Genomic DNA, 15,705 nt, shown 5'->3' on the forward strand with positions numbered 1-15,705 from the left:
TGGTAAATAATGGTGCAAAGTGCTCACTTAGGATCTTTTCCACATCCTCCACCTCAAAGCATGTGTTCAGTCCTTTATCCTTGAATGAGCTATCCTTCCCTAGTTATCCTCTTGCTCTTGATGTATAGAATACCTTGAGATTCTCTTTAATCCTACTTGCCAAGTGCTTTTCATGACCCATCTTGGCTTTCATTATTCTCTCATTGAGATCTTTTCTGGCTTCTTTGTAATCCTCAAGGGCTCCAGTTGAATTTAGCTTCCTAAACCTTACAAAAGCTTCATTTTCCTTCTTGAATAAGTTCACCACCTCTCGACTTCCTTTAATCTGGAAAACACCTGCCCTATGCCCTGTGCAGTTGGTCTTTAAGCACCGTCTAAATGTCAGGTATGGACATGTCTAAAAACAGCTATTTCCAATGAACTCTTCCTAATTTATGCTTAATATTTTTGTGAATTGCTCTTCGCCAGTTTAATACTTTCCCACTAGGTCCATGCTTATCTTTAACATGTAAGGAGTTGATATCACTATTGCCTAACTGTTCTCCACCTGAAAGTCAATGGTCAGGTTCGTAACCTATTTCTAGGCAAAAAATTCTTCCTTTTCTTCCTTTCTGTTAAATACAAAGCAGTTTTTGTATTTTCTGCAAACTCTTTGTAATATATAAAAGAATTAGACTTAAATTGTAACAAGAATGAGCTTAACATGGGCCCTGTGAAATTCTACTGACAGAGGGTTTGGAGCAAAGCTGGATGAACATAGCAAGAGTTGGTAGCAGATGACATTACTGAAGGAAACCACTGGACTGGGTAGATATTGTGGTTTGTTTCATTGTATTTCATAAATTGCTCTATGAAGAGGAAAAATCAAGTGATTATAAGGTAATTTGATCCAAAGAAGCCCAAAAATTTCATTTTTTCCCATAATATCTTGCAGAACATTTTCCAGAAAATATATTTCGTTAAAACTTGGTAAGAACCATCAAAACCTGTCGCTTGCAGAGCATCTGAGCATTTTAGGGAGGACACCCATTTTTCTCATTTTCACTTTATGTTTTCGCAGAAGAATCTGCCAATCCATGATCCAATTTGTGATGAAATCTTCAGTTGCTTAAATTAGAGTGAACATATCTTCTACCTTTGAACCTATATTTGAATAAAAAATTAATCATAAAGAATGGACTTGAATGTAAACATTTCCATGTTATACTGGCCAGATATAGTCAATTATTTCAAATGAATTTAGTAGTAATTCATTAAATTTCGGTGCCAGTTTTTATCAGCATGGGATATGCAAATTAATCAATGCATTATTAAACCGCACATTACTGGCATGTGGGTTACTACGTATACACGGAGTTCACGCAAGTTACCCATATATTTCTTGAGAGAATGATCCTCAAAATATTTAAGCAAGCAAAGAATGAGACAATCTGGTACTGTTTTATGTATGGTGTAGTTATAACATTAAAACCTGATGTATGCAATGTCCAAGAAGCTTAATTTTTACTGATTACATTCAATCATGTGACATTCAGATTTTCATGTTTTACTTTCCTTTAGACAAGTAGAATCATAAATCATAAAAACTCATTCCACCAAGTGAATCCAAGCTGATTTTTCGAACACAATCCAGTGAGACCCAATCGCCTGCTCTTTCCTGTAGCTTTGCAAACTCAGTTCTTGAGAAAGCTCTGATTGAATTTGTTTCCACCACTCTCACAGGCTCTCTCTCCCCTGACTCAACACTTCAATATGCCTTTTTCTGATCTTACAAGCTATTTACCGGCTGTTGTCATTTCAATAACACACTTTGTTTTAATATTGGCCATTTCTTCTTTTACAGTTTCAGATATTCCATGTATTGCTGTCTCAGTCTTGGAACATCCTTGTACTAATTGCCAGATATTTATTAAAAATGTTTCGTTTAGCAGCATAGCAATTTGGATATTTCAACCCCTCCTTTGTTTGTTTTCTTGATCACAATTTTCTTAATTGATTTAATGAACTGGTTATGTGATGTCCTCACATAACTATCTGCTTCAACTAACAGCATAATCTAAACTTAATCCAAACCTTCACAGTAGCTACTTTTTCACACCATTTTGTATTTTGTATATTCTTTGCAATTGGATATTACTCTTTGTCTTAACTGATCATCACACTTTGGTTCTCACCTTATGAGATAAATAAATGTAGTAAATCACATCACTGCCAAATTCCCTGAGGCTCTATCCCAGTAACCATGATCTTCAACTGCTCCATGAATGACCTATTATTACTTGATTATAACCATATATAACAATTACAGCACAGAAACAGGCCATCTCGGCCCTTCTAGTCCGTGCCGAACTCTTACTCTCACCTAGACCCACCGACCTGCACTCAGCCCATAACCCTCCATTCCTTTCCTGTCCATATACCTATCCAACTCAGGATATTTACTAATGATTGTACGGTTTCCTACACACTTACTAATAAAACAGCAGATGTCTGCTATAGCAAGGGTAAGCCAACATTTAATTTTGGGATGGCACATGGAAAGTAAATTTTATACCATGCAATGGCCATCTCCAACAAGAAAGGGCAAATAAATATTCTTGATATTTACTGGCACTTCTGAAAACTCCCTCAATACTTTCATAAAAACTATACTGTTGGTACAAGAGATCTGATGGTGAAAGTCCATCTTCTGATATCTGCATCAGAAGTACTACATTTCTACCCCATTCTGATGCTTGGCCTGAACAATAACTGTACCTGTTGACATGTCTGCATGCTTTTATGCATTGAGTTACTGCCACATGATTGGCTGATTAGATATTTGCACTTATGAGTAGGTGTACCTAAAAAGGTGGCTACAGAGTGCATATTCCATTCTTGCCCAGATGCTTGCCAACTTCTCCAACATTTGAGATGCTCAGCAGCTTTCAAGAAATAGCTGGACTGCATGATTAGGACCCTATCCACTGCTCCATTCATCCTCCCCCTCCATCATCATCACACTGTGTCTATAGTGTACATGACCTATGTTATGTGCTCTCTTTACTCACATAGGCTTCTGTGTAAATTCTGTGATCACTAAGATAGAAAAGGACGTCTGATTCAAGCTAATTATACTACCTACAAGTTCTTGTCCAGGTCACTAACACCCATTATGTGAAAATTGTCTTCTATTACTTTGATGTCACTTCTGTTTATTCTAGACTTTCTAACTGAACAGACTTGCAGAATCACTTCGGCTCCAACACTCATCTACATACTAGGGACAGTCTATAGTGGCCAATGAACCTACCATGTACATTTGGCTGTTCGAAGGAAACTAATGAAGCCAGTGGGAGAACATGCAAACACCACATAGACAGAGCCAGAGATAATGATCAAATCCAGAACAATAGAGCAGGAAAGCATGAGCTCTGTTAGCTGTGCTGTGGCAGCACCCCAAAACTCTGCAGTTGCTTAAGATCAGAAATGAAAGGTGCCGGAAGCACCATATTTCATAATCAACTCCCCTCCCCCCGGTTTTCCATGACTGTTTAAAAAAAAGAATTATATCTTTTAATCTTCTCCATAAACAAACCGGAGGCACATTCTATATTAGAGCCATAAGACCATAAGACCATAAGACTAAGGAGCAGAAGTTGGCCATTCAGCCCATCGAGTCTGCTCCGCCATTTTATCATCAGCTGATCCATTCTCCCATTTAGTCCCACTCCCCTGCCTTCTCACCATAACCTTTGATGCCCTGGCTACTCAAATACCTATCAATCTCTGCCTTAAATACACCCAATGACTTGGCCTCCACTGCTGCCCGTGGCAACAAATTCCATAGATTCACCACCCTCTGACTAAAAAAATTTCTTTGCATTTCTGTTCTGAATGGGCACCCTTCAACCTTTAACTCATGCCCTCTCGTACTAGACTCCTCCAGCATGGGAAACAACTTTGCCACATCCACTCTGTCCATGCCTTTCAACATTAGCCACTACCATTTAAGGCACAATACTTTGTATTAAATGAGTAAACCGTAAGGACTATAATACTTACCAATAGAGTTTTTGCATTTGGTCCATAGTATCTGGGAGAGGAACATTAAATGTCTTGGGCAGAAACAAAACTGCAATTACTGCGAACATTGTTAACACCCCGATCACAATAAGTGACAGATTCTCTTGATAAGCATCTGGAAAAACAAAGTGCACATTCACTTTAAAGTGAAACTCAGCAACTGAATATAACAAGCATAGGGACTTCATTTAACTGAGGCCAAAATGCACTCAAATTATTTCCTCTGCATGTATATCCAAGTCATATCCAAAATGTTTTGTTTCCACAATGTCCTGATTTGGCTGCTCTTGTCAGTGAGGAGATGAGATGTGTCACTATCCACAGAAGGACTGAATTTGAGCAGTCGCTCTCCTTGATGCTGACAGAGGATGTTTTCGAAGTTCTGAGATTTATGTGATTATTGGTGTGGACTGTAGTTTATATTGGTCCCCTTTAGTTTTCTGTACTTTCTTTCTTGTTGCAAATAGCGGGTTGGGAGTTTGGGGTGTGTGGGTTTGATGTCCTTGTGGGTGATATGTTAGATTTTTTTGAGGGAGGGATTTGGGTGTTTGGGATTTGATGTTCTAGCAGTTGTTTTCTGGAGGGTGATCTGTTAGCTTTGTGCGAGGGAGGAATGGTTTTGGAGATTGCGAGTTTTTGTTTCTTTTTCTTTTTCATGCGGGTGGTAGTTGATGTCTTTTCATTCAACAACCACCATGGCTTTTCTGTACGTCATGGCTATTTGGAGGAGAGTTGTATTCTGCATATACTTGGTAATAAAAAGAACTTTTTCAAGACTGGGCGTGTAGTTTGTCACAGGATCTGGACTAGCTGTAAAAACGGGCTGAAAATAACAGACAGAATTTAATGCTGACAAGTGTGGGGTGGTGCTCTTTGGGAGGACCAACCAGGGTAGGTTTTACACAGTGAGCTGTAGAGCACTAAGGGGTGGAGTAGAACAGACGGATCTAGAAATGTAAATCCCTAATTCCTTGAAAGTTGAGTCATAAGTAGATAGGATCGTAAAGCAAGCTTTTGGCACATTGGCCTTCAGAAATCAATATATTGAGAACAGGAGTTAGGATGTCATGCTGAAATTGTATAAGACATTGGTGAGGCCCAATTTGGAATATTATGAGCAGTTTTGGTCACATACCTACAGGAAAGATGTAAGCAAGTTTGAAAGAGTGCAGAGTAAATTTACAAGGATGTTGCTGGGACTTGAGGACCCAGGTTATAGGAAAAGCTTGAATAGGTTTGGACTTTATTCCCTAGAACACAGAAGTTTGAAGGAATATGTTAGATATATTTTGTATTTCACACTATTACTTTTTAATGCACATTTTGTATTTTTTCATACCTCAATGCTTAAATTTTGTATTTTAAAGTTTATAATTCTGACTGAACAACCTTGCAACAATAATTTCCTTCGGGATAAATAAAGTTTTATCTTATCTCACCTGAACTTTAGTTCTGATCTTTTTATTTTGAAATTAGCACTTTGAATTTTTTGAAATTATTTGTTTCAATCTCTAATTGAGGAAGGGTTACCAAGGGCAAAAGTAATATTATAATCATATTAATATGGAATTTGCTGTGGGAAAGTCACAAATATCACTATAGACCAGATAAACATGAACTAATTAGAGGGATAATGTGTAAACAGCAAGCCATTAGATACTTTTTACCTCAGTTTCAACAACAGATGCTAAAGGTTTGTTTACACCTTGAACTATCAATTAAGATGACATTATCATTAGTCAATCTCAAATTAATAACAGAGCTTACATTTTAACAGGGATACTCCAATTAACTCTAAATAAAAACCATAGGGCCTAGAATTGCATAGCACCTCAGCAACTAAATGGTAGTTTTATGGCAATGATCATGTTCCGACAATAACACTTTTGATTGTGGTCAATTTTTTGTAAATTCAGTGTCACCCAAGGCCCAAAGCAAATGAACTTCCCTTCACACAGCTGCGAGGGTACAAATTAAATGATGCAAACTAGGTATGTCTTGGGCCCAAGGCGGAGATGTGGAGATAGGATATGACATTGGAATTGAGAAGTAGTCAGCTGTCAGTGATCACTGGGGTTTGGTGGATGGGATGTATGTCATTGGTGGCAATGGGTTCCAATCAAGCTGGGTGAAGATCATGTGCTAAGGGAAGACTGGAGTGTGTAAAGCAGGTAGGAGGGCTGAAGGAGAGAGAATAATTAAATATAATAGACTGACTTGTGTATCTGCACCGATCTGTGACATACCCAGTCAATGCCTCAGTCCACTCAGGTGTACCAAAACCCTGTTTCCTTTCAGATCGATGGCATTGGCTATTCGCATTTAAATGAATAACACCCGGGAATGGCACCTCTATGTGCTTCGTTCCTGTGTGCATTACACAACAGATATACAAGAACTCAGAATTAAAAGTATTGTCTTTGAGAATACCTCTGAAAGCCCCCATTTTATTATTGATTATCTAACCTCTCTTGCCGGAGGCCAGTTCCCCCTACAGCAGCTCTTTCGGGATCCTCCCGTCTGACATGCGGTGTACGTGGCCCAGCCAGCGGAGACAGCGTTGTTGGAGCAGGGTGAAGAGGCTGGGTATCTGGGTGCGGGCCAGGTCCTCAGTGTTGGTGACTTGGTCAATCCACGTGATGTCCAGGATGCCTCTCAGGCTGCGAAGGTGGAAGGCGTTGAGATGCCGCTCTTGTCTGTAGTAGAGGTTCCAGGTCTCGCTGCCATAAAGCAGTGTGCTGAGGACGCAAACCCTGTAGACTGAAACTTTGGTGTGTGTCGTCAGCTTTCTGTTCTGTAGGGGGGGTGCTCAATGCCTTGGCCGAACACGTTAGTTTTCTTCAGGCTGATGGTCAAGCTGAAGTCCTGGCAGGCTCTTGAGAAGCTGTACATGAGGCGTTGCAGTTGCTGTTCAGAGTGTGTTGCTAGTGCCACGTCATCTGCATACCACATGTCCCTGATGAGTACCTCACGAACCTTGGTTTTTGCCCTCAGCCGGGACAGACTGAACAGCCTCCCGTTCGATCTGGTGTGGAGGTAGACACCAACAGTTGAAGTTCCAAAGGCGTGCTTCAGCATGACTGCGAAGAAAATGTACTGATGACTGTGAAGAAGATGTGCCGAACATGTACTTACTTAGAAATTACCAAAGGTTACCCATAACCCTTTATTTTTCTAAGCTCCATGTACCTCTGCAGGAGTCTCTCAAAAGACACTATCGTATCCGCCTCCACCACCTTCACCAGCAGCCCATTCCACGCACCACCACTCTCTACGTAAAAAATTTACCCCTGACATCTCCTCTGTACATACTTCCAAGCACCTTAAAACTGTCCCTTCTCATGTTAGCCATTTTAGCCTTGGGAAAAAGCTTCTGACTATCCACATGATCAATGCCTCTCATCATCTTATACACCTCTATCAGGTCACCTTTCATCCTTCACCGCTCCAAGGAGAAAAGACCAAGTTCCCTCAAACTATTCTCATAAGGGATGCTCCCCAATCCAGGTAACATCCTTGTAAATCTCCTCTGCACCCTTTCTATATTTCCACATCCTTCCTGTAGTGAGGTGAACAGAACTGAGCAAGTACTCCAAGAGGGATCCCTGACTAGGGTCCTAAATAGCTGTAACGTTACCTCTTGGCTCTTAAACTCAATCCCAAGGTTGATGAAGGCCAATGTTCCGTATGCCTTCTTAACCAGAGTTAACCTGCGCAGCAGCTTTGAGTGTCCTATAGACTCGAACCCCAAGATCCCTCTGATCCTCCACACTGCCAAGAGTCTTACCGTTAATACTATATTTTGCCATCATATTTGACCTACCAAAATGAACTACCTCACACTTATCTGGGTTGAACTCCCTCTGCCACTTCTCAGCCCAGTTTTGCATCCTATCAATGTCCCACTGTCACCTCTGACAGACCTCCACACTATCCACAACACCCCTAACCTTTATGTCATCAGCAATTTTACTAACCCATCCCTCCACTTCCTCATCCAGGTCATTTATAAAAGTCACGAAGAGAAGAGGTCCCAGAACAGATCCCTGAGGCACGCTACTGGTCACTGACCTCCATGCAGAATTTGACCCTTCTACAACGACTCTTTGTCTTCCATGAGCAAGCCAATTCTGGATCCACAAAGCAAGGTCCCCTTGGATTCCACGACTCCTTACTTTCTTAATAAGCCTTGCATGGGGTACCTTACCAAATGCCTTGCTGAAATCCATATACACTACATCAACTGCTCTACCTTCATCAATGTGTTTGGTCACATCCCCAAAAAATTCAATCAGGCTCTTAAGGCACGACCTGCATTTGATAAAGCCATGCTGAATGTTCCTAATCATATTATGCCTCTCCAAATGTTCATAAATCCTATCTCTTGGGATCTTTTCCATCAACTTACCAACCACTCAAGTAAGACTCATTGGTCTATAATTTCCTGGGCTACCTCTACTCCCTTTCTTGAATAAGGGAACAACATGTGCAACCCTGCAATCCTCCGGAACCTCTTCCATCCGCGTTGATGGTGCAAAGATCATTGCCAGAGACTCAGTAATCTCTATTTTATCTTTACAATAATATAAAGATAAAAATAGAAATTAGCTTTATTTGTCACAGGTGCATCAAAATATGCAGTGAAATGTGCAGTTTATGTCAAATCAAATCAGCGGGAATTGTGCAGGGCAGCCTACACTTCCGGTGCCAATGGAGCGTGCCCACAACTCAAACCCTAACTGTACCTCTTTGTAATGTGGGAGGAAACCAAAGCACCTGGTGGAAATCCTTGCAGTCACGGCACAAAGATAGAAACATAGAAAACCTACAGCACAAAACAGGCCCTTCGCCCCACAGAGTTGTGCCGAACATGTCCCTGCCTTAGATATTAATAGGCCTACCTATAGCCCTCTATTTTACTAAGCTCCATGTATCTATCTAAAAGTCTCTTAAAACACCCTACTGTATCCACCTCCACCACCATTGCCGGCAGCCCATTCCACGTACTCATCACTCTCTGAGTAAAAAACTTATCCCTGACATCTCCTCTGTACCTACTCCCCAGCACCTTAAACCTGTGTCCTCTTGTGGCAACCATTTCAGCCCTGGGAAAAAGCCTCTGACTATCCACATGATCAATGCCTCTCATCATCTTATACACTTCCATCAGGTCACCTCTCATCCTCTGTCGCTCCAAGGACAAAAGGCCGAGTTCACTCAACCTATTCTCATAAGGCATGCTCCCCAATCCAGACAACACCCTTGTAAATCTCCTCTGCACCCTTTCTATGGCTTCCACATCCTTCCTGTAGTGAGGCGACCCGCACGGAGCACAGTACTCCAAGTGGGGTCTGACCAGGGTCCTATATAGCTGCAACATAGAAACATAGAAACATAGAAAATAGGTGCAGGAGTAGGCCGTTCGGCCCTTCGAGCCTGCACCGCCATTTATTATGATCATGGTTGGTCATCCAACTCAGAACCCCGCCCCAGCCTTCCCTCCATACCCCCTGACCCCCATAGCCACAAGGGCCATATCTAACTCCCTCTTAAATATAGCCAATGAACTGGCCTCAACTGTTTCCTGTGGCAGAGAATTCCACAGATTCACCACTCTCTGTGTGAAGAAGTTTTTCCTAATCTCGGTCCTAAAAGGCTTCCCCTCTATCCTCAAACTGTGGCCCCTCGTTCTGGACTTCCCCAACATCGGGAACAATCTTCCTGCATCTAGCCTGTCCAATCCCTATTAGGATCTTATACGTTTCAATCAGATCCCCCCTCAATCTTCTAAATTCCAATGAGTACAAGCCCAGTTCATCCAGTCTTTCTTCATATGAAAGTCCTGCCATCCCAGGAATCAATCTGGTGAACCTTCTTTGTACTCCCTCTAAGGCAAGGATGTCTTTCCTCAGATTAGGGGACCAAAACTGCACACAATACTCCAGGTGTGGTCTCACCAAGGCCTTGTACAACTGCAGTAGTACCTCCCTGCTCCTGTACTCGAATCCTCTCGCTATAAATGCCAGCATACCATTCGCCTTTTTCACCGCCTGCTGTACCTGCATGCCCACTTTCAATGACTGGTGTATAATGACACCCACGTCTCGTACAAACGCCTCACAGATAGCAGCGGCAATTGAATCCTGATCTGATAGCCGGCACTATAAAGTGTGTCATTAATCACTGTGAACTGGATTAGCAAATTTGCAGATGACAGCAAGATTGAGGTTGTAGTGGACAGTGAGGAAGGGTTTTAGTGGGATCTGGACCATCTGGGAAAACAGGCTGAAAAATGGCAGGTGGAATTTAATGCAGATAAGTGCGTAGAGTTCTACTTTGGGACACAAACCTGGGTAGACCTACACCATGAATACTCGGGAACTAGGGAGTGTGGTAAAACAGAGAGTTCTGGGAATACAGAATCATGATGCCCTGAAGGTGGTGTCATAACTAGATAGGGTCGTAAAGACTGCTTATGGCACAATGGCCTTCATAAATTAAAGTACTAAGTGCAGGAGTTGGCATGTTATATTGATGTTGTATAAGACATTGGTGAAGGCTAATTTGAAGTATTATGTGCAATTCTGGTGAATACGTACCTACAGGAAAGATTATCAATAAGATAGAAAGAGTACAGCAAAAAGTTACAAGAATGTTGCTGGACTTGAGGACCAGACGAATAGGGAAAAATTAAATAGGTTAGAACTTTTTCCCTTGAGAATGAGGGGATATTTTAAGAGGTATACAAAATTATTATTTTTTTTTAGATTTTTTTATGCGTTTCTACAATAGAACTACAGAACTATAATTTATACAGTGCAAAACAAACAAATCCAATATATAATTCATAACAATAAAAAAGCACCCAAAATAGAATTATGGAAAATTAGTATCCGACCCAACCTCCCACTGAAAAAAATACCCAGGCCAACCATTTCTGCGTGTAAAAGAAAAAAAAAGTTAATCAGAGCATTCAACCCCAGAGAACTGTAAATATATATAGAAAAAAAGAAAGTATAATGCCGACTACCAAAAGTATAATGTAATCCACAACAAAAACCTATATAACTTACAAAAAAAGCTGAAAGTAAGGGTTTGTAGCCTACAAAAAAAGGATAAACTTAATCTAAAGAAGAGTTATGAAAATATTCAAGAAAAGGTCCCCACACCTTATGAAACTTTATGTCCGAATTAAGAAGTGAATAATGAATCTTTTCAAGGTCTAAACAGGACATAATATCACTAAGCCATTGATCGTGAGTGGATGGGGCTGCATCTTTCCACCTAAAAAGAACTAACCATCTAACCAAGAGAGAGGCAAAAGGTAATATTTGACGTTTAGTCGGACTCAAGTGCATATCTACTTCACCCAATGTGCCAAAAAGAGCAACTAGAGGGTTAGATTCTCTTCGATTTGACTATAGAGCCACTTGCCATTGTGTTTCGTAGCTGTGCTGAATTGACAGGGATTTGGAGGGGAGGTGTTGAGCATAAAGTTTCCCTTTATGCTGGCGATTTTTTAGTTTTTATATCAAACCCGACTACCTCCTTACCCTTAATGTTTTCACTTCTTAATAAATTTAGTCAACTTTCTGGTTATAAACTTAATTTACATAAGAGTGAAATCTTTCCAATTAATAGAGAAGCACAAGCTTTAGTATTCCATGACCTCCCTTTTAAAGTAGTTAACAATCAATTCACTTATCTTGGTATTACAGTAACAAGGAACTTTAAGAATCTTTTTCGAGAAAATTTTACCAATCCTCTAAACTCTACAAAACAGAGTTTGACACAGTGGTCACCCTTGTCCATGTCTCTTGTAGGTCAGATTAATGTTATTAAAATGTATACCCTTCCTAAATTTTTGTATCTATTTCAGTCTTTACTAGTTTTTATTTCTAAAGCTTTTTTTGATTGGTTAGATTCTATTATTTCATCCTGTCTACGGAAGGGTAAACACCCTCGTCTTAATAAAGCTCACCTTCAAAAATCTAAAAAGGAAGGTGGTATGGCCTTGCCTAATTTTTGTTTATGTTATTGGGCAGCCAATATTCATTGTCCTATTTTTTGGTCTTTCTTCCAAAATAAATCTGACTGCCCAAAATGGGTAGCAATAGAGTTGAACTCTACTAAGGATTTTTCTATTTCTGCACTTCTCAGTTCCGCACTTCCTTGTCATTTGCCTAGACTTGTTGTTCATCGTCTTGTCAGACATACTTTAAGAATATGGGCTCAGTTTAGAAAATTTAATGGTCTTCATGGTTTTTCTCTCTCTAGCCCTATTTTACACAATCATCTTTTCCTACCTTCTATGCGGGATTCAACATTTTATGATTGGTATAGAAAGGGTATTAGGCACTTTGAAGACCTTTTCATAGATAATCGTTTTGCAACTTTTCAACAACTGTCTGTAAAGTTTACTGTATCTAATACTCATTTCTTTAGATATCTTCAAATTCGACATTTCATTAACCCTTTAATATCGAACTTTCCTGAGATGCCTGAGAAAAATGTTCTGGACTTGTTTCTTTGTATCAATCCATTCAGTAAAGGTTTAATATCTGCTGTTCGGGATAAGTTAGTGATCTTGAGGTGTGCCCCCTTCGATAAAATTAGAACTGCCTGGGAACATGATCTAAATATCTCCTTATCTGATGTATTTTGGGATTCAATTCTTCAGTCAGTCAACTCATCTCTCTATGTGCTCACCACTGCCTTTTGCAGTTTAAGGTTGTACACAGGGTTCATATGTCTAAAACTAAATTATCGCGGTTTTACCCTGACATTAGTCCTGTTTGTGATAACTGTAAAGGGGCTGAGGTTTCCCATATTCATATGTACTGGGCCTGTCCCAGTCTAGAGAAATTCTAGAGAGAAGTTTCTTCAACCCTATCCCATATTCTTAATTGCCATTTAGGTATACAAAATTATGAAGGGTCTAGAGGGGTAAAACAGGCATTTTCACTGCAGTTGGGTGAAACTAGAGCTAGAGGTCATATTTTAAGGGTAAAAGGTGAAATATTTAAGGGGAACCTGAGGAGGCACTTCTTCACTCAGACACTGATGAGGGAGTGGAACGAGCTGCCAGTGGAAGTAGCTGTCACATTATCAATATGTGGATGATCAAAAATCGATACGAGTCATAGCTGAGCTATTCGGATATAATTTCACGGATCTTCCTGCATGTATTTGCCAGAAGTGCAGGGCATGGATATCCAGCTCAGAATAATAATAGAATATTAATAAGAATCAGAATCATATGACTTAAGTTTCCAGTTTAAGCAGATCTCATGTCAGAGTGTTCTAATTTTCAATTACTCATCCATGATGTTCATTGAAATATAGACAGGACAACAAACTTCATTTGGACTCTCAGGCATTTCTGCATGAGTCACAATTTGGTCCAACATCTCAAAGTCATACCACTGTTAAAATCAGTGAAGTTAATTTCAGAGTTGTTGGCATACTGTGCCTGCATACCAAAACCACTCAGAATTACAGCTCCTGTATATTTCAATTGATCATGGAATACTGCTTTATAATTCTTGTTAGCAAATATCACAATAGGATCAATATAGAAGCAGTGTAAAACTTACGTGATGGGATGAGATGAATGAAGAGCAGGATACTTCCACTAAGAAAAAGAATGACTGGAAGGCTGAACTTGCGTGGATATTTCCTGAAGAGAAGCCATGTTGCTATGTTAGCTGGAATCTCTGAGGCAGCAAAGAGGAAACAATTCAGATAGTCATCACCATGGAGATTGGGTATGTTCAATGACAGACCATAGTATCCCATTGATATAATCATCCTGCAAAAACAATTTTAAATACTCTTATAAAGCAAATTCTTATGTTCTCCCTAGTTTATTTCTTAGAATTTCTTTCATTTGATTTCATGTTGTCCAGAGACGTTGCTGATGTGTGGCTTTTGCAGCATTATTTTAGTTACAAAGTTCAATGTTTAAAATACAGTAATATGTATTATCAGAGTCTTTACATGCCATCACATGCAGCCCTGGGATTCTTTTCCCTCTGGGTATACTTCGCAAACCAGTTGAACAAGAACTGTAAACAGGATCCAAGGAACAAGGTACTGCGCAGATGCAAATATAAATTATAGCTAAAAAATGAGAACATGAAATAACAAGATAAAGAGTCCTGAAACTGAGATCATTGGTTGTGGGAATACCAGAAAAAGAATGAGTGTAGTTATCCCCTTTTGTTCAAGAGCCTGATGGTTGAGAGGTAGTACCTATTCTTGAACCTGGTGGTGAGAGTCTCAGGCACCAGTACCTTCTACCTGATGGCAGCAGTGAGAAAAGAGTATGATTTGGGTGCTGAGGATCTTTGACGATGGATGCTACTTTTCTACAGTAACGTTTCAATGGTTGGGAGGGTTTTAACTGTAATGTACTGGGCCAAATCCACTACCTTTTGTTAGATTTTCCACTTAAAGGCATTGGTGTTCCCATACCAAGTCAATACACTTTCCACGCCCACCTATAGAAGTTTGTGAAGGATTCTGCTGACATGCAAATCTCCAAAGGAAGCAGTCAGCCAAATTTTTTACCTCCCTCCTGTATGCTGATTCATCACCATCTTTGATACAGCCCACAAAAGCAGTGTCATCAGCAAACTTGTATATAGTGTTGCAGCTGTGAGACATACTTGATCCTGGCACCAGGGAGTCAACACGCCATCCTGGAGTCCTGCCCATCTGCATCCCCTCCCCCACTGCCAACCGTATCCAAGCAATGTGTTACTGAAGGAAATGACCACAGGGAATGTTACACTGCTTGTTTACTTCTCTTACTTCTCCTGGTGGTCAGCATTTTAAAATGTTAGCAATTTGGCACATTAATATTCTTCTGAGACAACCAATAGAGGTTATTTAATGTCTCATTTGAGATGATGCACCTCTGTCATTACCACATGCCATTAGGTGTCTTGCACAGGAAATTAACAAATACTTGGTTGGATCAAAGTGTGAATATTTGGAAAATACTTGATTCAGCAAAACTGACCACCAATTCAATCAGATCTGTGAGAAAAAATCTAGAGACTAAGCAGTTCCAGGGCATACTCACAAAGTCCTTAAAACCAGATTTTTTTTGTGTGTGTTTCTGTGTATTTTGCTCGACTCCAATACTTACCACAGCAGAATGTTAATGATTGTGATGGTTCGGATATTACAGGTTTTTAACAACTGAGTAAATGGAACAGATTTTACTTTATTATTCTTTATGTGCTTGAGCTGGAAGAAAAGCAGAGAATTCAAAATTGCATTAGCTTAACAAAAAAAATCTGTATTATTTTCCACATCTCTTGGTTCATATGAACAATACAAAAGACCAATTATTCAATTTCCTTTATGACTTTTTATGTGGATATCCAAAAAGGTGTATATAGATTGCAAATATGTTCATCACTTTCCAAAAGTAGGAATCGTTCCTCTTCCCAAACTGGTAGCAATCCCTGCCCAGTAGAAATTAATTTGAACACAATTAATTATATAGATTGATAAAATTAGCTGAATATTCTCCAAATTTAAATTCAAGTTAGATTCTGGATAGAACCAACATGAGGATCGAAGTAAGCTGCATCCACTACCTTTTGTTGGATTTTCCACTTAAAGGCA

The 15,705-nt window shown here is 39.8% G+C and overlaps 1 pseudogene; it reads right to left on the minus strand.

Annotated features, from left to right (window-relative positions):
• Window positions 1-4,089: 4,089 nt before the first annotated feature.
• The window catches only part of LOC134349891 (organic cation/carnitine transporter 2-like), a 29,876-nt pseudogene continuing 18,260 nt past the window's right edge, over window positions 4,090-15,705 (minus strand).

Source organism: Mobula hypostoma, chromosome 7 (assembly GCF_963921235.1).
Source record: "Mobula hypostoma chromosome 7, sMobHyp1.1, whole genome shotgun sequence".
Lineage (NCBI taxonomy): Eukaryota > Metazoa > Chordata > Chondrichthyes > Myliobatiformes > Myliobatidae > Mobula > Mobula hypostoma.